The sequence below is a fragment of the Paroedura picta genome, chromosome 6 (assembly GCF_049243985.1).
Source record: "Paroedura picta isolate Pp20150507F chromosome 6, Ppicta_v3.0, whole genome shotgun sequence".
Taxonomy (NCBI): domain Eukaryota; kingdom Metazoa; phylum Chordata; class Lepidosauria; order Squamata; family Gekkonidae; genus Paroedura; species Paroedura picta.
In genome coordinates this window covers 27,277,534-27,300,565 of record NC_135374.1, presented here as the reverse complement: position 1 = coordinate 27,300,565, position 23,032 = coordinate 27,277,534, and the positions used below count along the sequence as shown (strand labels likewise).

The 23,032-nt window shown below is 43.4% G+C and overlaps 1 protein-coding gene across 1 annotated transcript in view; it reads left to right on the top strand.

Annotated features, from left to right (window-relative positions):
* The first annotated feature begins 11,976 nt into the window (after window positions 1–11,976).
* DCLK1 (doublecortin like kinase 1) overlaps window positions 11,977–23,032 on the top strand; it is a 260,706-nt gene continuing 249,650 nt past the window's right edge. Inside the window, exons 1-2 of the mRNA XM_077341856.1 lie at window positions 11,977–12,138; window positions 14,426–14,532. The gene's annotated coding sequence lies outside the window, so the exon portion shown is untranslated. The remainder of the gene's footprint in view (window positions 12,139–14,425; window positions 14,533–23,032) is intronic.

Below are 23,032 nucleotides of genomic sequence, written 5' to 3'. Positions count from 1 at the left end.
CTTATCCCATTATGGGAGCACTTTTCTTCTTTAAGAATAGCATTTGCATGTATTTATCCATTTGTCATAGGCATCTTTTATTTTTTGAAAAGGGCAGCAGTTTTTGACCTTCTTAAATCTGACCATTTTGCAACCTACTTTCAAAGCTACCCCCCCCCTCCCATGTGTACATTTACATGGAAATGTCCTGAGTACAAGAGTGCATTTGCACATTTCAACATTTATTTTTAAACCTTGCTCCCACAATCCCAGTTGAGGGAAGCAGGACTAATGCTCAGGAAATGTGCAGAGCCTAATAATGGAGCAGAGAGGGATAAATGGCAATGTAAAGAAATGAGGCATAGGTTACATGGGTGCAGGCATAACTCTTAGTGTTCTTTTTCCTGGCCTTGCAGTATCTGTTTTTCTTGCATGACTAAACAAGCAGCTATAAAGTCACCAAGTGTATGAAGGTCTTGACAGATGTGCTTCTGTGATGGGAGTCTCGGAGGATTGAATTATTCCTAAGGTGCATCCTAAGTGCTGTGTGTGTCTTGGTTTTGACAGCTGTGTGCCTGTGCTCCGTCTTCTGTCGTGAGGATTATCCATCGTTTCTCTTAACACACTGCAATAAAAGCTCTGACACTTCAGAGAGATTGCTTTTGAGGAATGCCTTGAAGGGCTCTTGCCTCTTGACAAGGTTGTGTTAACAAATTAATGCATTTTACATATCAGACTTCTCATGAAGGATGGAGCTAAGACAGAAGATGGAAAGAGGATGGCAAACTTTGAACAGTAACTTCCCATCCTGCTTATACCACTGGTCTTGGCTTGCCGTCTCTTGAATGAGGTTCTTACGGAACAGTGTTTAGACACTGTAGTGAAGAAAAATATGCTTCATGATCGGTCCTGACTGAAAACCAAAGAACAAGATTTAACAGAGTCTTCAGAAATGACTAGAAACAGGCTGCTTCACACATTGTTTGAGAATACACTACCATAGTTCAACAGAAATTATTCACAACTGGATAGTTCTGTATTCTTGGGCAAGTCAGTTGTGAATGGTTGCTGTGTCACAGTATTTGCCCACAAATAGATGCAAACATCCAAGTTCATCCAAGTTCCTGATTATATTAATGTTGCAGTGGGACAAAGTGCACTGGATTGGAATGCACTTACTCCATGGCAGAGCCCGTTTACCCATGGAGCAAATCCTATGGGCCCTGCATTTCCAGGGCCCCTGTGTGATGCCTTATCCTCTCTCCTCCCCTCTTTTCCCTCTTTAAGGACATTTGGGGTCACACCCATTTCCACTTTCCTCTGCCCCCATTCCAACTTCTCCCACTGCAATTGTGCTCTGCTAGGGCCCTGTGAATCCTTAAACTGGCTCTGGTGCTACAGGCCCCACAAATCTTTAAACCACTCCATCTTCATGGGGCTGTGAAATAGCTTGGCATTAGTGCTATTTATTGACATACAATGTGCATGGATATATGCGGTGTAGTTGCAAAGCTCTTCTACTGAATTAATGGATTCTTCATATTATCAGAAGAGGCTCACTTGCTTACAGCACTCTCATTTCTAAAGTAACGGTTCCTGTAAAGCGACTGGCTTTGCCAGACCTAGGTGGTTTTTGCACAGTTCAGGCTTGTGGGGTTTCCCTCTTGCTGGGACTTCCAATAATCCATAGAGCCAACAGAGCTTCCAAATGGCAGGAACAGCCATCCCACAGAGGATTTTCCAGAGCTGTTAAAGGCAATTAAATTCTGATATAGCAATATGATGTTATAAAAAGATGTGCATTGGTTATCTGAATTCCCAGCTTTCATTTTTTAAAAGACTTTAGTCCCTTTTGTCATGAAGATACATGTTTCTCTTTACATCTGTCCAGTAAAAGATATGAGAAGCTCATTTTTTAAAAAGTGGAAGTCGATAATTCAGGGAACCTGATGGACAGATTGTTATAATATTGCATTCATAGTCAACCAATGATTCAAAAAGAAATAAAACAAGTTGAAAAGAAGGAATGGCCACTTGGGGACATTAACATGGAAAAGGCTGCCACAAGAGCAGGAAAGTCTGAACTGTCGCACCCATATGGCAACTATCTGGCTTTGCTGTGGTTTCCCCCCAAAATGTTGCAGCAAAGCACATTTGGGAAAAATGGGAGAAAAGCCAAGGAAAACCCGGGAGGTACAGAAATGCACCACAATGCTGTGAGAAAGTAGGGGGAAAACACTTCCAACTTCATTGAACCTGGGGCAAATACCCCACTTGGAAAATGGCCATAAAGCCAGCTATAGCTTATGTCAAACTAAGGTCATGTTAGCAACACTGAAACCTTACATTGTAGTGCAAGAGAGCGTTTTTAAAACATGGACAAGCAAAGAATCTGAAAGCCTCTTGTTTGGAGCTAGCATCATGGACACGGAGTGTACTATACGGCAACATTCCTAGATGTGATGGCAATTGTGCTACCGGCAGTTTCCTTTGTTCACATTAGTATACAAGGGTTGGAGCAAACAATCTCATACCAAATTAGCTCCTGCCTGCATCCTATGTTTTATTATTTAGATTTCTGGAATGTACCCAAAGGTCTTTAGGCTTATGCCCGTAGGTGCAATGAATAATGCAAAACTAATTAAAAAGCAGTAAGCAAGAGTTGAGAAGACAGCTCTAGATACAAGCATAATTAACATGGAATTATAGGCCTAACTTTATCTCCTGCAGGATGGAAAGCACAGTCATAAGTATTTGCGTACTGCTTTTTTCTTTTTAATCTACCAGCCTCAGGTCCTGCAAAGCATCCTTGTAATCGCTATGCATTTCTTTGGATTGTGTGGATGAAGTTGTAAACTCAATTGCCGTTTTCTTCTGAAAATGCTACTGATTTGACAGTTTATGAATGATCTTTCTCTGTTCTTTAAGCAGTTTCTCAGGTTTATGAAGCTCCATCTTACTTGGGAGACAAGGCACTTTGCAACATACCAGCTGTTGGCTATTGCATCACCAGGGAGGTTTCTGTCCATCTGGCGTTATGGTATAGCAATCCAGGACAGCACCAAATATATATAGGGCTGCCAGGTTGCCCATGGCCACTGGGGATGGGGGGGGGGGGTAGGGTTGTCAGCTCCAGCCTGGGAAACTCCTGGAGATTTGGGAATGGAGCCTGGAGAAGACAGAGATCTCATAGAATCATAGAGTTGGAAGGGGCCATACAGGCCTAAGCATCCTAAAGCATCCAAGAAAAGTGTGTATCCAACCTTTGCTTGAAGACTGCCAGTGAGGGGTAGTCACCACCTCCTTAGGCAGCCTATTCCACTGCTGAACTACAACAGGGTACAATGCCACAGAGTTCACCCTGCAGAAAAACTATAATAAGCTGTAATTGGAGGGAATCCCCAGCTTCCCTATGGAGGCTGGTATCCCTCAGTGTATAGGAAATCCAAACTATGTTCCAAGTTCTGCTTCCTTGATAAACCATGCAGTGAATCTGGCTTTCATACCATTGAGAAGAAGAACAGAAGAGCTTGTTTTTTGGACCCCACTTTTACTGCCCAAAGGAGTCTCAAACCATTGCTTACCCTTCCTGTCCCCTCAACAGACTCCTGTGAAGTAGGTGGAGCTGAGAGAGTCCTGAAAGAACTGTGACTGGCCCAGGCTGCATGAAGAGGAGGAGTGGAGAATCAAGTCTGGTTCTCCAGATTAAAGTCCACTGCTTTTTAACTACTACTCCAAACTGGTTCTTACTTGTTTGATATGTGCTCAGTTTTACCCACAATCCCTCATTTGTTTTCCTTGTTCAGCTTACAGAAAATTGTGCAATGGAATTTCCAGATAGAAACCATATCCGCAACAGCAGTCTATACGTTGCTTTTTGATAGCTGCCTTTTGAAAAGAAAGACACAGGAGTGTCAGTTTTATGATGTGTGTGCTGAAAGACCTTAAATAATATGCATGTTGTTAGATGAGTCTATAAATATCGGCCATGATTAAAAAGTAATTTGTATGCAAGAAATGGCACAGCCCAGGCTGGCAGATTATCCTTGGATTTTTGTTTTCTGTAACACGAAATGTGCTGAAGAGGCAAATTGAATAGCTTTTCTCCTCTGGCCTGGAAGCTGTTACAGAGCCAGCTTCAAAGGCAGTTCCAGTTGAACATTTACTACCTTTGCTTAGTTGCAGGCTCCTGCATGGACAACATTACCATTACATACTCTTCAAAGAGTAAACAACTTAAATGTGATATTGCAATCTAACAAATACCATGGTGATCCAGCAGGTAATGCTGTACCAAGAAATTTTATAACTACTGCTATTGAATATAAAGATGCATGCCATGTTGAAGTTTCCTGCTCTAGATGTTACAACAAACAGTGAATTCTATGAAGAGTTACTCCTGTCCAGATCTTTTTATTCCAGTTGACTTAAACTAGAGTAATTTGCATAGGACTGTACTCAAAAGTTTTTCCTTATGGATTCTGAAAGAACAAAATTGTCAAAATGTATACAGAAAATGATACGGATGATAATGGTATTTGATAGCTACTTAACTGCAGTATTCGTGATTGTTTTTAAATGCATTAAAATTGCTTATAATAGATGGATTTGTACATTTGTCGCATTTTAAGAGGGATTTTCCTAGATCCAATCCCTAACTTTCTCATTTACTTTTATTATTTATTTATTTATTCATTATATATATCAGTAGCAAAGCCCATTTTAAAAATGGGCTTTGAAAGGGGGTAGGGGAAGGCCCCTGCCGGCTGCGAGCCCCTCTGCGAGCCAGTGACAGGGCTCTGCCATTGAAGGGAGGCTGTAAAGCCTGCCCCTCCCCCCTCCCCCCAGGAGCATGCCTCTCTTCTGCAGCAAAGCCCAGTTCGGTGGGAAAGCCTCCCCCCCCTGGCTCCTCCCCATCGGCAGCATCTCTACGGCCCAGCCTCCCGTTCTGCAGCAAAGCCCTGTCTGGAGGCAGAGGCGCCACTGTGAGCAGGCAAGGAGGGAGGGTGGGAGCTGGAGTTGGAGGGTCAATTAGAGTGTGGCCAGCTTTGCTAGCCGTACCCTGATTGGCCCTATTCCATCTCGGACAGCCGGACACTCTCCATCTGATGTTTCAGAAATATTAAGAGGCACCAATGGATAAAGATATACCGCCCTCCCCAAAGACTTTATCATTTCAGTCTTCCGTAGAGTAGGCAAAAGTTGATCAACCTTCCCATTCACACTGGCCTTTCCAATAGTAATTTAAATTCTCTGTACTATGGGTCACCAGTTTCTCATTCAGTATTCATGGTACTACATTACTTCACTGAAAGTGCAGGACTAATGGTAGATCATGTTCATTTTATTCAGTATCTTGCAGTTGGGAAAATACCTCTTCCAGTTCTAGAAGAGTGATCAGTTTATATTGGCTCCAGCAGATCATTTCCAAAAATAATTTAGGTGTAGAAAATTTATGATTATAAACCATTAATGCTAATAGGGATTAACCTAAACTTAAATATCAATAAAAGGTAAAGGTAAAGGTATCCCCTGTGCAAGCACCGAGTCATGTCTGACCCTTGGGGTGATGCCCTCTAGCATTTTCATGGCAGATTCAATACGGGATGGTTTGCCAGTGCCTTCCCCAATCATTACCGTTTACCCCCCAGCAAGCTGGGTACTCATTTTACCGACCTCGGAAGGATGGAAGGCTGAGTCAACCTTGAGCCGGCTGCTGGGATCGAACTCCCAGCCTCATGGGCAGAGCTTTCAGACTGCCTGTCTGCTGCCTAACCATTCTGCCCCACAAGAGGCTCCTTAAATATCAATATTTCATTTCATTTTTGTATTTTTGGTGGACATTGTTTTCATTCCTTCCATTTCTTATCTCAGTATGCAATAGTTCACTTCCTGCCCTGCCATTATTAATTTTTCTGGCAAAAACCCAGAATAGTGTTCATCTGGTGAAAGTTAATAATTAGTGGAGGTCACCCAGGAAGCTTCCATAGCATGGTGGGGATTTGAACCTGGGTCTTCAGATAGTAGTCGATGCTCTACCTGACCATTCCACCACACCAGCTCCCACCAATTTGCCAATATTGAACTGACAGTATTCATATAAGGCTATATTTCAAATGCTGCAAGAACTTGGCTCAGTATGCAGCATATAAGATTATTCTAAATCAAAATAGATGGGTATCAACCTTCTCTAAGATCTGCAGTGTGCATGACTGAACAAAATATGAAGAGTATCTGCAGGGGGCATCAGAGATGTTTATTTAGCATAGTTAGAATAAGAACTTACTGATGCTTTTCAAAGAATCTGTTTCCAGTGCTCCTTTGAGCTCACATCCTTCCTGCTTGCCAACAGAACAGAAGACAGAATGTTTGCCATAGAACAGAATATAGGACTCTTTCTCCTCTCTTTGTATGCTGAGTTGCTTCTGTTCTTAATAAAACTATTGTATTCTTTTTAACAACCTGGTACTCTGCCCCTCTTTGCAAATTTAAACCTTGTCAATATCCAGCACATGAGAACAATAAAAGGACAATTAGAACTTTAAAATGAAGATACGTATAATTCCAAAGCTATTGATACTCTTATTCCAAATATTCAGGGCTAAATCTATTAATCTGACCATGTTTGGTGATGTTCAGTACTTGTTCACATTTAATCTCATCTAGATAATGCTTTAATTGAGACAAGTGGATTTTTACCCTGCAAGCTTTCTTGTAAAAGAGGGAAGATAATGGAAACCATCTCAAATACTTTTGAGTGCCAAAGGCAGTTTTTATTCAAATCTTAATTTCCTGTTATACTATTAATTGTCCAGTAATTACACAGCATGGTGTGGGTCCTGCAAGCACATTCGAAAGTGGATTGTATTTAAATTGAGGTTTTAGTGTAATCTTCTAGATGCACATATTTAGCTTTAATAAGACAGGGTTTCCCTACAAGACAAAATACTAAGCAGGTAGAGGCCACTGCAGTTAGCAGTCATCAGATTGCTTAAGGAGAGCTTCTAAATTCCTTGTTATCTTTGCTTTTCCCACAATACTTTGAGAAATGATGACTAAGAGATCAGAGTTTTCCTCAGGGTGATTGAACCACTGGGGTGGGAGGTATTTTGAGTTTCAGTCTTTGATGCTATCATAATGTTGAGATCTAACTCCCTCACTCCAACGAACACCAAACATTGAGGAGTTTTTAAAAAGCCCCAAATGATAAAAGGAGTGTCTGTAGCTTTAAGCAACCAATATCCTCAATATCCTCAGTGCCTGTTCACTTGAATCATAGAATCATAGAATCATAGAGTTGGAAAGGGCCATACAGGCCATCTAGTCCAACCCCCTGCTCAACGCAGGATCAGCCCTAAGCATCCTAAAGCATCCAAGAAAAGTGTGTATCCAACCTTTGCTTGAAGACTGCCAGTGAGGGGGAGCTCACCACCTCCTTAGGCAGCCTATTCCTTGGTTCTGTTGGTTCTGTTGGTTCAGAACTTGGTTCTGTTGCTAAGTGACAGGGGGAGGGGGCAGAACACTTTTTCAGACTTAATTTGGCCTTTGAGGGAGAACCGAGACATATGAGAAAGGGCAGGAAATAAATGTAATAATAATAACTAGGGTTGCCAGTTTCAGGTTGTGAAGTTTTTGTGTTGAGTTTGAGGAAGGCAGATTTGGGGGAGGAGAGAGGCCTCATCACTTAGAGTCTACCGCCCAGAGCGAGGGACAGATCTGTGTTGGCTGGATAGGGTTGCCAAGTCCATCAGTGCTTCCAGTGAGGGATGGGGGTGCTTTCTGGGAGCAATGCAATGTGCTGATGTCACCTAGACGTTACATTGGAGACATCTGGGGTTATGCTCTGGCTTTTGGGCAAAACGTTTTGGTAGAATTTGCTTCTAACCCTAGAGTTGGGCCCAAAAACCAGAGGGTCAGTCCTCTATGACTCTGATGTGCTGATCTTACTTTTGGATGATGTTAGGATATCATGCTAAAATGCCATGTTATTCCAGTCTAGTGTAGGTTGGGAGGGAGGTATCAAGAATATGAGGAACTTTCCACTTGGGCTAGGGGCCATGGCAAACATATACATAACGTTTGGCAACCCTAGGCCTGGCAGCAGCCTCTGTGTGACTCAGCTAGGCCTTGCTGCTTGCTGTTGTTCAACCTTAGTCACCCAGTGAAAGCCAGCATGTATAGGGGTTAGAGCTTGAGAATAGGGCCTGGGGAACCCAGCTTCAAATCCAAGTCTTGTTGCAGAAACTCACTGGGTGGAACAGTGAGAAACTCACAGGGTTATTGTGTGGATAAAAAGGAGAAGAGAATGATGTCAACTGCTTCCCTCCCTAAACCTCATAATCCCAAGTCTCCACCCCCAAATCTGCAGGGATTTCCCAATGTGGAGCTGGCAACCCTGAGGGGAATTGATCTCTGTAGTTGGGAGATTCACTATGGTGCCAAGTTCTCTGCAAGTTGGCAACTCTAAAAAGGGAGAAGGAAGCAGAAAAGAGGGACAGTCTATGGGACTTTCAGGGAAGGGAAAGGGGAATAGTGGAAAATGAGATGCCTCCTAAAAGAACTTGGAGGTTCCCTCTTGTTTATACTAACAGGATCTTTTCTTTTCTTTTTGCAAATAAGAGCCAGATGTTACTTTTGGTCTCAATATTTTCAGCTGGAGACAGCCAAGAGAAGCACCTAGATCAGTGGTTCTCAACCTGGGGGTCGGGGCCCCTTTGAGGGTCAAACAACCCTTTCACAAGGGTCACGCCAGGGCAAGCAGCTTGGCTGGGGGGCACCATCCACACAACAGCCTTGTGGGGTAGATTGAGATAGAGCATTCGTCTGTGTGGAGCAGCAGAAAAGAGCAAGATCAGCATGGTGGGCCAAGAGGCAGAACTGAACTGAGAAACTCCGGGGAAAAAAACAATTTATATGCAATCATGGACAATGGATCTTCATGCCATTGGTCAGTTTCAGTTTAATTTCTGTGAAAGAATATTTGCATAATTTTATGGTTGGGGGTCACCACCACATGAGGAACTGTATTAAAGGGTTGCAGCATTAGGAAGGCTGAGAACTACTGACCTAGATCTTGCTCCACATCCCTTCCTTTCCTCTTTAACCAGTTTTTTTTTGTTTGGGAACTATGAGCACTCTTAACGCTTCCCAAAGCAAAGACATTTATATCTCATTTTGTTGCACTGAGGGTCTACTATTACAGAACAAACCTCTTCTTCTAAAAGTTATTCAACCAGGGGATTTATTTGCCTAAGGAAGTATCTAATCCATAAAAGCCAGCTTTCAAACAATTCCCAGTTTCATAGCAATAATTCATGGATGACTTCAAAGCAAAATACGATGTAAAAACTGTGTGGTACAGTTATCATTCTAAAATTTTGGCCAATAAAAATGTCTAATCCAGGGCAACTTAATTTTACGGATTTGAGACAAGGCAATCATTGTAAATGGTTTACACTTGTCTTTTTGTTAAAACAAATGGTGTGATGGTGTTGCTTGGTTAGTTCTTATCCATAGTGTCCTGGGTAGAAAATCCTCTTACAAAGGAAATCACTCTTCTGCAGTCCAGCAGTTGCTGAAACACCCAATGAGGGCATATAAAAGGCTTATGTTGTTAATAGGGTAGCCCTTGAAAATCTGAATTAAATTTGTTCTAATACGAATTGGTTCACACACTGCCTTTACAAGAGTGCCAAGTACTGAATCAGGGCCAAAATTTAGTCTTCAAATCATCATGGTGCCTGTGGTTTAAAACTGATTCAAATTATCAATATTATCTTTCAAGTTTCTTGTACCTGAAGAAATCCAACGTGCAGGTAAGGTATCGTCCATTACTCCCAAGAAAGATACTTTCATGGTCTTACCATAGTGATGAACTTTTTCTGTTTGTTTTAATAGATGCATGCCCATTTTTTCCACTATGTGGATTTAGTGGATGTATTTCCCACACATGACTGACAGATGTGACAAAGGAATCATTGTGGCAGGAAAGAAAAGGATGGGGGGAAATCTGCTTCTCCAAAGTCCATTTGACTTTCCTTCCTGGGAAATGTGTGTCACATTGCCTCCCCAAGGGGATCTTGGAGAAGTTGGCAGGACATAAATCCTAAATAAATAACTAGTACTGTTGTTTTTTGTATGTGTGAGGATCATACCTCACTGGCAACATATTTGCATCTTCTATCCCTGAGTATCTCTTCAACCCACAGACTCAGACTCATGCAGGGAAGTAAAAATGTCCAATCCCAGAACAAAAATGAAATCATGCCACAGTAGGGTCTAGCAGAAGACTTAGGTGTTTACAAATTTTTCAGGAGAAAAACACACACATCTGAATGGACCCCTTCTTTACTTTGAAGTTCTGACTTGAATAGCACAGGCTAACTCAATCTCATCAGATTTTGGAAACTAAATAGGGTCAAAGTCTAGTATTTGAATGGGAGACTTCCAAGGAATACCATGGTCATGTGACATGGAGGTGGGCAATGACAAACCACCTCTTCTTGCTTTGAAAATCCTGGCTGAGATAGGGTTGAGGCGGTTATCAGAACCTTGAAAATAGCTACCAATCAGTATACATATACAAGAGTTAACAGACAGAGGTTTGAGTTCAGTGCTACCACTGAATCCTATTTCAGTGATAATTGCCCAGGTAATTATGCATCTGAATTCTAGTTAAACCTTCCCGGCAATTAACACTTCCTTCCTGCCATCTCGCTCTACCTATAGGTATGGTTGAGGAAATTTTGTTTAATTATACCAGCCTTTCTCAACTTTTCTGCTGTTGAGAAACCCCTGAAACATTCTTCAGGCTTCAAGAAACCCTAGAAGTGGCACAATCATGCTAGAAATATGGTTGGGAAGCATAGTTGTGTACCTAGAACTCCTCCCCCTTCTACCCCCTCCAGGCCCATCATTGGCCATTGGGGGGGCAGCAGGTCAACATATCTATATATGGTCATATCACCCAATAAATGTTTAACAAATTTTAAAAATATGTTAAAAATTAACTCCCACTTATTAAAAAAACCTTCCAAAGCCATTAAAACCCCAGGGTTTCATGGCTGGGAAATGTGCTTGCACATGAAAGCTTATACCTTGAATAAAACTTTATGGGTCTATTTCCTTTTGTAGTTTGTCTTTTACACTTCCTTACCTATCTAAAGGTTCAGATTGTTCTCCCATTGGCATCACCAATTTGCAAGGATATTGACCATTCACTGCTTTGCAACTACCCCTCCCTCCACCAAAATCCCCCGTCAAAGCTTGCTTTCTCAGGACTCTCAGGGGTGGGGGCTCTGGGCTGTGACTGCAGCTTCCCAGGCAAGGTTCAGGCATTGTCTGCAGCTGCTACTGCTGGGATCTGTCCAGGTGCAGTGGTGCTGAGACTTTCTCACCAGCTTCAGACTGCCAGCAGAAAGCTAGATATTTAGAACACATCTGCTAGACACCAGCTAACCAGACTCTGGTAGCACTTTTTCAGATCTATTATTTGCATCTTCTTGCAGCCTTACTCCCCATCCTCAATGTCTTCCTAATCTGGCAGTATGGTATATGCTAGTGTAAAACAAGCCTCTTGTGGCGCAGAGTGATAAGGCAGCCGCCTGAAAGCTTTGCTCATGAGGTTGGGAGTTCGATCCCAGCAGCCGGCTCAAGGTTGACTCAGCCTTCCATCCTTCCGAGGTCGGTAAAATGAGTACCCAGCTTGCTGCTGGGGGGTAAACGGTCATGACTGGGGAAGGCACTGGCAAACCACCCCGTATTGAGTCTGCCATGAAAACGCTAGAGGGAGTCACCCCAAGGGTCAGACATGACTCGGTGCTTGCACAGGGGATACCTTTACCTTTACCTTTTAGTGTAAAACAAAACAATGATACATTTAAAAATTGCTTTAATGGAGAACATCTTTGTGGCAACTGAATGAGATCTGAGTTGAGTTTCTGTTCCTCCTTTCTTACAGGTATGTAGCCAGGGTGTGAACAGAAGCAGGTACCAATGAACAAGCCCCTGGCTGCTCACCTATTATCCTGATGGGCTGGGATAGTGGACTGCCAACTAGCTCTGGATGTGTTATACTGTGCTGTCTGGGATTTTCTGTTTGTTTAAGTTGTATTTTTCTATTGTGAACCACCTTGAGACACCATTAGGGAGAAAAGCAAGGTAAAAATACTTAACTAAATAATCTTTTAGCATATGTTATCAAAATGTTAAGTATTATTACAGTTTATTGCTGATTAAGAATAGCTTAAATATATAGTATACTAGCTTCAAAGCCCATTCCTAAGAATGGGCCTTGAAAGGATCCCCTTCCCTGGCCCCCGACCAAGCAACGTAAGATGGCTTTGGGCCGCAGCTTGCAGCCGGATCAAGTGGGGTGGGCGGGGGCTGGTCAGCTCATTAGCAGGCTCGGGACAGAGCTCCTTAACAGGCAGTCAGCAGGCCAGGAGGCCCTCATTAGCAGGCCCAGGCTAGCAGGCCAAGAGGCCCTTGTTAGCAGGCCCCGCTTAGCAGGCCAAGAGGCCCTCCACCACCCTATGCCCTCTCCCCTTACCTGCTGCTGGTGCATCTGAGAGCAAAGAGGCTGGAGTCCAGGGACAGAGGGCAGGAGCTGTAGGGGCAGGGCCAATCAAGGTCCAGCCAGTGTTGCTGCCTGCACCCTGATTGGCCCTATTCCAACTTGGACAGCCGGACACGTTCCACTCCCCAGGCTGTTTCACAAATATATAGAGAAACCATGGATAAGGATGGTGTCTGGCCATCTGTAAAGATTAAATGCTAATTCCTCTCAGAGATACTGCAGAAGATCTTGTCTCCATTTCCTTTAACTGGAGTCCCCATCCGATCCATTAACAATTCACAGTGTTACACTCCCTGTTGTCTTTTTGAGGGAGGGTTGCTGTCAAGTCAAAGATGACTTATGACAATCCTGTAGAGTTTTCAAGGCAAGAGACTCTCAGAGGTGGTTTGCCATTGCCTGCCTCAAGGCCACAACCTGGGTATTCCGTGGTGGTCTCCCATCCAAAGACCAGCAAGGGTGGACTCTGCTAAGCTTATGAGATTGGAGGAGACCAGGCTAGCCTAGGCTATCTAGCTTGGAGCTACATTCCGAGTGCTGGGGAAAATGTCTGCAGGGGGATGGTGGCAAAGGTCTGCTTTTGCTGAGCAATGCAGGGGTTGGGGGAGAGAGAAACTGTAAGGGGGATTTCTTGCCACTGCAGCTTGGAATCCTGTTTTGGACAGTGCAAGCTGAGCAGGGCTTGATTGCCGGGGGGGGGGGGGTGCGATGCATGAATCATCCTTGACGTAATTCTTCAGCCAGCCAGCATTTTTTGGCATGCTGCACTTTGCCAACTCCTCTCCTGGTTTGTGCTAAACCCTGATCTAGATAATAAGGCCTAATATTGATGCAGTACATCAGCCTAGCCTGGCATTTCTTAAGAGCATTTGCAGCTCTCTGGTTCTTTATCATCTGTCTCTTCACCATTAGCTATTAAACTGCTAGTCCTCTCTAAAAAGGCAGTGAGTCAGTTTGGCTTCCATTGTCTTAACCAAATTATATTGTCTTGCCTATAATTAGACCCCTATTTTTCCTGTTTTCCTTTTGGGTTCCCCCCTTTGTGCTGCTTGTTACAATATAGTCTCATCCACTCTGTAAAATGTGATTACTGATTTCTGACAAAAGGTCTATCTTTTTGCATGAAGCAGACAAAAGCCTGTTTCTCCCAGCTGAGTATGTGAGAGAAATTCTGACTTGGACATGGCTCTTAACATTATATGCCTAACATACTAATGAAGATTAAACTATTGTGAACTCTCAATATACCATGGCAATAGTCATTAGCTGCATTTGCCTAATGGGCATTCTGGAATAGGTTCCAAATCCTGGCCCCACCCCTTTAAAAATACTAGTGTGAAAACTAAATGGAATATTTAAGGGCGGGGGGGTATTTAATGAAGATTAGACCCCCCCTTCTGCATATGATCATGCAAGTCACATGCTTGGCAAAAGCAATAGTCTAATGACTGGTGGACAAGATGGGCATTATTTACACATCAGACTAACGTAAAGAATTGTAAGACTTTCTAATGCGCTTTAGTGAAATAGTGCTGTACCATGAGACTTCTGAAGCTTCTGTGATAGCTACAGCTTTGGCTTGACTGAAGGAAGACTATAGTGAGAGTTAGATCCAAGTCTATTTGAACCTCTACCAACATGATTTGGGCCATAAGCTTTTGAGCTTATGACTTCAAAATCTTATTGGTCTTTAAGGATAACTGGACTCAAATCTAATTCTCTTTCTCTGTAGACACCAAACAAGCCAAAAACTTTAGCTTTCACAGAAACTTCTGAAGTCTCATGATATAGCACTTCTACTGTCCTGAAGTGGTGCCAAAGAAGAGTTTGACTCTTAAAAGCTTACTCCTGCCAAATCTTGTTTGTCTCTAGGGAACTACTGGACTTGAATCTAGTAGTTCTACCACAAAGCAACATGGCTATCCTCTGAAATGATCCATCTATCCATTCCATTCTACCAGACAATCTGCATCAACAAGGTATTATTTTAAAACTCACGTAGTTCTAATAAGAATTGATTTTTGTACCCTGATTTTCACTACCAGGAATCACAAATGGTCTTTCTCTCCCCTGTGAAGTAGGTGGGGCTGAGAGAGGTCTGAAAGAACTATGACTGACCCAAGGTCCTCCAGCTGGCATTTTGTGGAGGAATGGGGAATCATATCCAATTTTCCAGATCAGAGTCCATCACTCTTAACCACTACACCACAGTGGATCTCAAGCACTGCTATGGTTTAATTTCACAAATATTACTTATGAATCTATGTGCTGCAAGCAAATGATAGGAAATCATGTGACATCATGTGACAGGAGAGGAGAACAGAAAGCTATTCACATGCCATCGACTCTACATGGCACATGCCTGGCTGCTTCCCTTCTGGAAACTTAATTCCCAGTTGCACACAAGTCTTATTATTAATAATAATAATAATTTAATTTGTATACTGCCCTCCCATGCAGGCTCAGGCGATTGGGACCTAAGTCGTTCCTGTTTGCTCCATTAGGAAAGCTTAGTGACTACCCCAAAGTTTCCATAATAGGCTAAGAGCAGTTTCCCTGATATCTGATGTCAGGAAAACTTTGGATTGGGAGAATTTTGGATTGTGTGCAGAGTTATGATCATGCCAGTATCAATACTAAGACTATAGCTGAGTGAGAGAGCTGTATACAGAAAATGAGGCATATCCTAGTGCGACAGAAGCCAAGGGTTAGAGCTATGGAGGAATCTTCAACTTAGAGTCCTGCAGCTAGTATTTTGCCTTTATCCAAAGAACGGCAGGAGGCACGGTTGCTCTTCTGTCCATGCATGTCCACCAGGAGCAGATCTTTCCTAAAAGAGCTCTGTAAGTACTCATGGCTCAGCCTGGCCCAGCTGGTAGGGCTCCATGACTTACCTTACAGCCCGAACTCATGGGTTGAAAACCACTGGTTTAGCCCACAGAAACCCACTTGAGGCATCAGAGCTGAGCTACCATTTTTTGCCACAGATATCCTCAGCTGTGATCACTCATCCTGATCACTCATGTGTCCTAGGTGAAATAAAAGGTCTTTTTAGGTTGATGTTCTCTTTCTGGAGACTGATCAGAGTTCTTTCATAACACTGAACATTTGGAATATTATTCATGCAACTCTTACTCTTTTGTTACTGATACACTTTTAGAAGATGGGATATCTTGTTCTGTTTTCTGGAGCTCGGTAATATTTTTGGCCATGACTATTATATGGGCTGATCCTGCGTTGAGCAGGGGGTTGGACTAGATGGCCTGTATGGCCCCTTCCAACTCTATGATTCTATGTTTCTATGATTCTATATATGGAGGATTTTTACTGTATCCGCGGTATGCAGGATGAATAACTTTCAAGTAATTGCTATTCCTTTCATCAATTTGTCCAGCCCTTTTCCACGCTCAGTGAAGACATTGTTTCAGCCATTCCCAGGCTACGAGTTCTGCAGGCCAGTGTTCTGCTATACAGAGAACAATGCGGAGGGCTGATTACTTTTTAGTTCTAACTAATTGTCCCCAATTGCTTCTTTGTGTGAACAGCTTGGTGATTCATAGATCTCAGTAATTCTTCTAGCACAGTATCAAGGCTGCGTTTTGGAAGATTATAGCATTACATTTTGAAGCCCTTTACAATTGTGTCATTCTGTGACTCTGGATAAGGTGTAGCAGGCCACTAACACTTAAATAAATATTCCACAGAAATAATAATAGCTTTAGCCGCAGGAAGAGCATTCACATGAAGGGCTTGTCTCTAGCATAGTAATGATTTGGGACAGGTTTCATAGCTCTAGCTAATCCTTTTCAGCATCTCACTGTTGTTTATCAGAGATGCAGGTCTGACAAACAGTGTCCTTAATTCACCCCATTCGCTGGTTGCAGAAGCGTTGCCACTGTCTCTTAATTGTTGCTGGTCATGCGCATTGATGGTGTATGAATCACATGCAGCCAAGATGCCATTTTGGCCTTTATGCCCCCAAATTGTAGCAAAAGAAGTACAATATGCCTTTTGAAGGCCAAGTGCCCCCAAAAGTCAAGGCAAAATGGAGATGGGCTGTCCCTCAGAAGCAAAGTATCTGTTTTACACATGGAAGGTCCCAGAGCTAATCCCTGGCACCTACGATGGGAGGGTCTAAAGCAAAGATCCTTTCCCTTCCAGAAGAGCAACTGCCAATTGGAGCAGACGCTAGAGGGGCTGCTTCATTTATGCTGTAAGAAGGAAAGTTCAACTGGATGTAAAATTTCAGACTCCTAAATGGACAAGCACTGCTTATAAGGTGTTATAAGTATCAATGTGTCACACTAAGCATGAGGGCTTCCAACCTTCACTCAACTAGACAGTTCATGGATGACTTTTGGCCACGTGCCTTTTCCCTAGTCTGAACTACTTCACAGGGTTGTTGTAAGGACAAACGGAGGAGGGGAGAGCTGTGTATGCTGCAAAGAGTTCTCTGGAGGAAATGAAATTAAAAAATAAATTAACGATGCTGATCACCCTTTTCTAAGCATTTCCTTCTTTCCATTCTCAACCACCCTAACTTGCTATATCCAGACATATATCTGGAAATTGCACAACCCCTGCTAGATTACATTGTTCAAATTGCAGTGCTTTAAAATTGGGCCAATGATCTCCATATTGTTTTGTGGATTTGGATCCATGAACGGACTCTCTACTGGACCATAAAATTAGCAGTGTTCTTTCCCCTCATCTGCGTGCCTGCCTGTCTTCTCCATCTTCTCCCATTGTCTGTCTTTTCTATGACTAAAGATTGTTGCATACAAAGGAAAGCCAAGATTCATTCACAGGACATATGGGCTACTTTGATCTTTCTGTGTAATGCCGTAATTCTTCCAGAGAGGTTTACAATGAGAGAAGGGTGGGGGTGGGGGCTCTGTAAGGCCAAAATGCTGCCAACAGAACTAGGAAAGAAAGGAATGCTGACAACGCTTTAGAAGAGCCAGATTTTGGACACGCGGGATCTGGCTGCTGCAAATAACAGTGTTCAGTTATCTGGCAGCTACTGAAAGAGACGACTTTCAAGACAAAGGTGGGACTGGCCCCACACTCCATCTCCCCCCCACCACCCCGCTTTAGCTGTAGCATCCAGTGCCTGAATACAAAGTAGATGTGTTCTCTGTCTTAGTTATTGTGCATGCGGCTCTTCCAGAGGTGCTTACGTGTGTGTTGAAGAGAAAAGCCACAACATAGGCGCACTCTCTGTAAACAATTTGCAAGGTATGACTCATCAGAACCATCATTCAGAAATGTATGTAGCTTTTAGTGAACTCTTGACACACAATTCGGCATCCTTGTTGAAGATAGGCCTATTCAGGTCTAGTCAGTGCCTGGATAGAGAGATTGTCTCAGAATATGCTGTCCTAAAATAGTTGCAAAGCATCCATGGGGCAAGTATGCAGACGGTCACTGTATAGGTCATAGACACCTGTCATCCTAGCATGGTGGTGGTTTGTCCTCCCTGTACTGCTTCCTTCTTGGCCACAGCAAGGACAGAGAGATTGCATACGATGTAGGATATATCTGGAGAGGACCAGCCCAACATAAGCGGACTTTTGCTGATCCCCACTGCAACTGTGCCTGTCTCTTTCTTTGTAGTCGGTTTAGGGCCTAAACACTGACCCAAGTACACAAGAAATTGCCTTCTACATGAGTTCTTACAATTTAGAAATACTGCTCCAATTCTATGCATATTTCCTCAGAGTCCTACTCAGGTAAATGTCCTTTTTTAAAATAATCTTTATCAGCTTGGAAACCAATTGTTACATACAAGAAGGAGAGAAGTATTGCCTTATAGAACACTGACCTTTAATTTTTCTAGTTGAAGAAGAAGAGTTGGTTCTTATATGCCACTTTTCTCTACCCGAAGGAGTCTCAAAGCAGCTTACAGTCGCCTTCCCATTCCTCTCCCCACAACAGACACCCTGTGAGGTGGGTGAGGCTGAGAGAGCCCTGATAGCACTGCCTGGTCAGAACAGCCCAAGGTCACCTAGCTGGCTACATGTGGGAGAGTGCAGAATCCACCCTGCTAGATTAGAAGTCCACACTCCTAACCACTACACCAAACTGGCTCTCAAACTGGCCATTTTAAAAAATGCATTCTGGTAACGCTCAGGATCTGCTGCTTATCAGATTCTTATGTAATTTGTCAGTTCCATGATCTAGAATTTTGAGATGCTGCTGCTAATAAGAAAGATGTGTGCAAGCTAGGGCAAGGTCACTGAAAGTGGGATGTTTACTTCTGGCAACAGAAATGGTTTGCTGTAAAATAAGCTCCACACAAGCTTCACTTGGTTTGAAGAGACTGTGGCCTTTTTCCTACACAGACAGATCAGCGTGGGCTGAAAATGCCTGCAGTGTGGAGACCTGATTTGCATAACAGAACATCCAATGTGCACTGACTCTCAAGAAATAGATTAGGCATGCTTTGATAAAAAGGCATATTTATAGCATAGACTTCAGATGCTTCAATAAACATTGCCTCTTCCCTGGGCTGTGTGGGAATTCTGGTCTTGTGAGAAGCCTGACAGAAAATTCTCAGCATCTCATCAAAGAACTACAATTCCCAAGGTTCCTTGAGGACTGGTATGAGAGTCTCAGTGATACAAAAGAGGAACAGTATGCATAAAGTCACCCTTTGAAAAGTTTCAGCTACTTTAAGGAGGAGGGTATTAGATGCACGCTTTTATTTGATTTATTTGACTACAGAAACCTGGAGCCAAGCAGAAATGAGGAATAACTTCTTACCCATTTGTCAGCCTCCCTTTCTTTCCTAGCTGAAACACTCCCAAAGGCTTCTGCGTAGGCCTGGACTGGGTCCCTGGGGCCGCAGAAGCCTTAATCCTCCTCACCCAGTGGATGACAGAAGGCTGAAACGGGGCCGGGGCTGGATTGGGGGGAAGCAGCCTACCTGTCTCCGGCGGCGTTGGGTCCTCATGGGCCGGGAGCTGCGGGGACGCTGGTTGCGGGCGGGCCTGAGGCGGCCGGCCACATGGCACGTCACGGGAGTGGTGGCCAAGGTGGCAGGCCCCGTCGGTGATGGCGAGGAGAAGGCGGCGGGCCCCGACGGTGATGGCGAGTTAGCGGCAGCCTTCTCCTGGCTGCTCCATCGGCTGGGAGAAGGCAGAGTTGGGCGGATGTGCGGGTGGAAAGGAGCAGTGTCAATCCTGGACCAAGGAGGCAATGGGGAGGTGCGCTTTGCGCGCCTCCCCATTGCCTCCTTGGCCACCATTGCCTCCGGCTCGATGGGGGAAAAGGAGCAGGGCCACCGCATCTTCGACCAAGCCACAGTCATTCATACAATGGTAACCTCCAGGCTAGATTACTGTAGCTTACTCTATGTGGGTCCACCCTTAGCCTGCCCCAGAAACTGTACAAAATACAGCAGCCACTTTAGTCCTTACTATGACACCATGATGGGCCCATATACAACCTACCCCCGCCAACAGCTGTATTGGTTGCCAGTTGAATTCTGGATTAATTCTAAGGTTCTAATACTAACCTTTAAGGGCCCCCCTCTCTCAGAATGCCCCCAGAAGGATGCTAGGATTGTTAAGCAGCAACATGTTGGTGGTCCTGAGCCCAAAAGAAGTGCATCTGGCCTCAGCCAGGGCCAGGGCCAGGGCCAGGGCCAGGGCCTTTTTGGCTGTGACCTCAACCTGATGGAACAAGCTACCACCTGAGGCTTGGGCCCTGATGGAACTACCTACATTCCCCAGGGTCTGCAAAGTGTCACTCTTCCACCAGGCATTAGTTGAGGCCAGAAGAAGCTAACTAGCTAATAAAATCTATGGGCCTGCCCCCCCCCCCCCCCTTTCAGGCTATTCCTGCTGATAAACTGAATACAAAGATACAAACAAAGAGATGCATAAATTAATAAAAAAGGCAAGAAGTGAAGCACTATAAAGTCTTATTATGGTTTTAACTGTGATTTTATAATGTTATATGTGTTCAATGTGTGTTGTAAACTGATCTAGAAAACAAACAAAATGGGAGACACCAAACATAAAGAAAATACAAACATGATTCAGTGTACATGGAACCAAACATAGGACAGGAAAACTGCTCTGTAGTGGGAATCTCACAAATGGGGAGCAAAAACACCTATTTCCATTAAATGCTGCCAGTGAGAGAACCAGAGAAGGCTGCTTTATACTTTCTTCACATGAAGAAAGGAAGCCTTCTGATGCTCTTCCATGATGTTTAAGGATAAGCCCTTTGAATTGTACTCACAACAATCTGTTAGCCAATGTAGATATCTGAGTACAGAAGAGGAGTGCATATTATGGTGAGTCCCTTTTCAGAATCTTGCCATCATGCTTTAAACCAAATTCTAGAGTGGTGGCCAAATTGCAGCAAAACCAAAACTGGGGTGTTGGAACAGTTTATTATTTTAGGTGCCATAGATATATTCTGGACCAATTGAAGGATTCTACTATTTCCTTAGGTAATTAACCCCTGAAATTCATTTAGAAATGTATTCACAGTTAGACTTTCCATTTTATTGCTAGATGTTACTAGATACTGTATGTGTTGCATTGTACAAAATCTCTCCAAAAAGTAATACATGTCAAAAACTGCTGTGTAGACTAGTTTCCATGATGTGTGGGATCTATTCCATGGCGTTTATGCCTCTGTTAATTAATCAGTTGCCATCAGAATCTGTCAGGATATGCCTGAATGCCTGTAGGTAGGTCAAACCCAAACCCTGACCTGGCTGTTGTAAGTATAATAATGAAATGGAAATATTGCTAGCTGCAGCCTTTTCTCTTTCAGTGCTACAGTGACTGGAGATGCTGTCCCTTTCCTACTTAAAGTCACGCTCTCAGAAAAATTCCAGGGTTTTTAAAATTATGTCCTTCATTACCTGTCTGCTTTATGAGGACTACAATCCTGAGGGGTCTAGTTACTAGAGACCAAATGCTATCAAACCTATGGGGCCAATCTTATTAATAGGGTAATCATATTTCTTGTCCAAGGGACAACAGTGCAGACTTACAGAAACTACTGAACTCTAAACAGTGGGTCTTTTCTCCCAGGGTTCGCAAGATTGCACTGTCAAACATTTTTACCAACTGTGTCCGATGTATCAGTGTTCTCCTGCATTCAGCAGAGATTACTTATAGTCCTTTTAAAATCTGAGAGACTTTGAAGCTGAATATTAATTTGAGGTCCCTCTTTCTTTTCACATCACCTTGTGGTCAATTCTAAGTTAGAAAAGGTATGCATATAACCCTCCCCCCTCTGCATTTGATAAGAAAATAAGCAGGATGATATAAGGTTACATTCCCTATTGTAAAGGTGATTTTTTGTGAAAGTGTGCATATTTTATACATGTACTACTAGCAAAGCCCATTTTTAAAACAGGCTGTAGAAGGGTGGGATAGCAGAAGGGTCCCTGCAGTCTGGGGTGGCCAATGTGGCTGGCTAAGATACCACACTCTGCAGAAGCCCTGCTGCCTTTCGCCTGTTGTCCTTGAGCCCTTGCTCCTGCAGAGCAGGGAGGGCCAGGGGCAAGCTGGGCCAGACAAGCCCCCTGAACTCTCCCAGTGGCCTGGAGGCTTGGGCGTGTGGTGCGGCCAATGCAGAGTGCAGCTAGACAGCTTTCCCTACCCTTTCGGCAGCCAGAAGGGCATGGAACACCAGGCAGCAGTGATGGAGCACAGCAGAGCGCAGCTGTACAACTGTTCTCAGCTCCTAGACTTACCTCCTGGCTGCTCTTCCTCCTAATGGCAAGTGCCAGGAAATGGCATGGAGGAGGATGAGGAGTCTCTAATTGGCCCTCAGTGAGAGGCTGCCATCACCCTATTGGGGGCATTTCCCCCAGTGAGGGCCAACCAGAGCGACATATTGTTGGAAGGACCATATAGTTATTATGTGGCATGATTTAACTCTTTGTTTTAAACTGTTTTATAATGTTCTTATTCATAGCTGTCTTGGTGACCATGATTGGTAAGAATGGGAAAATATAACTTTAGTAAACAAATAAATATTGGATCTCAAATTAGTACATTAAAAAAAAACATAATTGGCAGCCTTGCCAAGAAGAACTTAAGCTGGGCAACTAAACACAATAATGCTAAGTTCTTGTTGTTAATATAGATAGGACTGATGGCTCACCTCAGGTCTACCTGGGGACATTAGGAAAAGAAGCAAGAGAAGCAGTGAGTACACAAAAACGATATTGACATGTCACATAGAACAATGTCAGCAGATGCCTCTGTTTAGGCCAACAGTTCAACAGGGCAAGCCCAAAGTACAGAATTTTTTTTCTATTACAGAGGTTACATTTTCAGTGACTGGAAAAGTATTTTAAGTTAGGAGGGGAGATGAGCTGGTCTGCAGTAGAAAAGCTGGATTCCAGTCCAGGAGTACCTTACAGACCAACAAGATTTTGGGGATATAAACTTGTTGGGTCTCCTAAGCTGCTACTGGATTCAAATCTAGCTGATTATTTAAAAT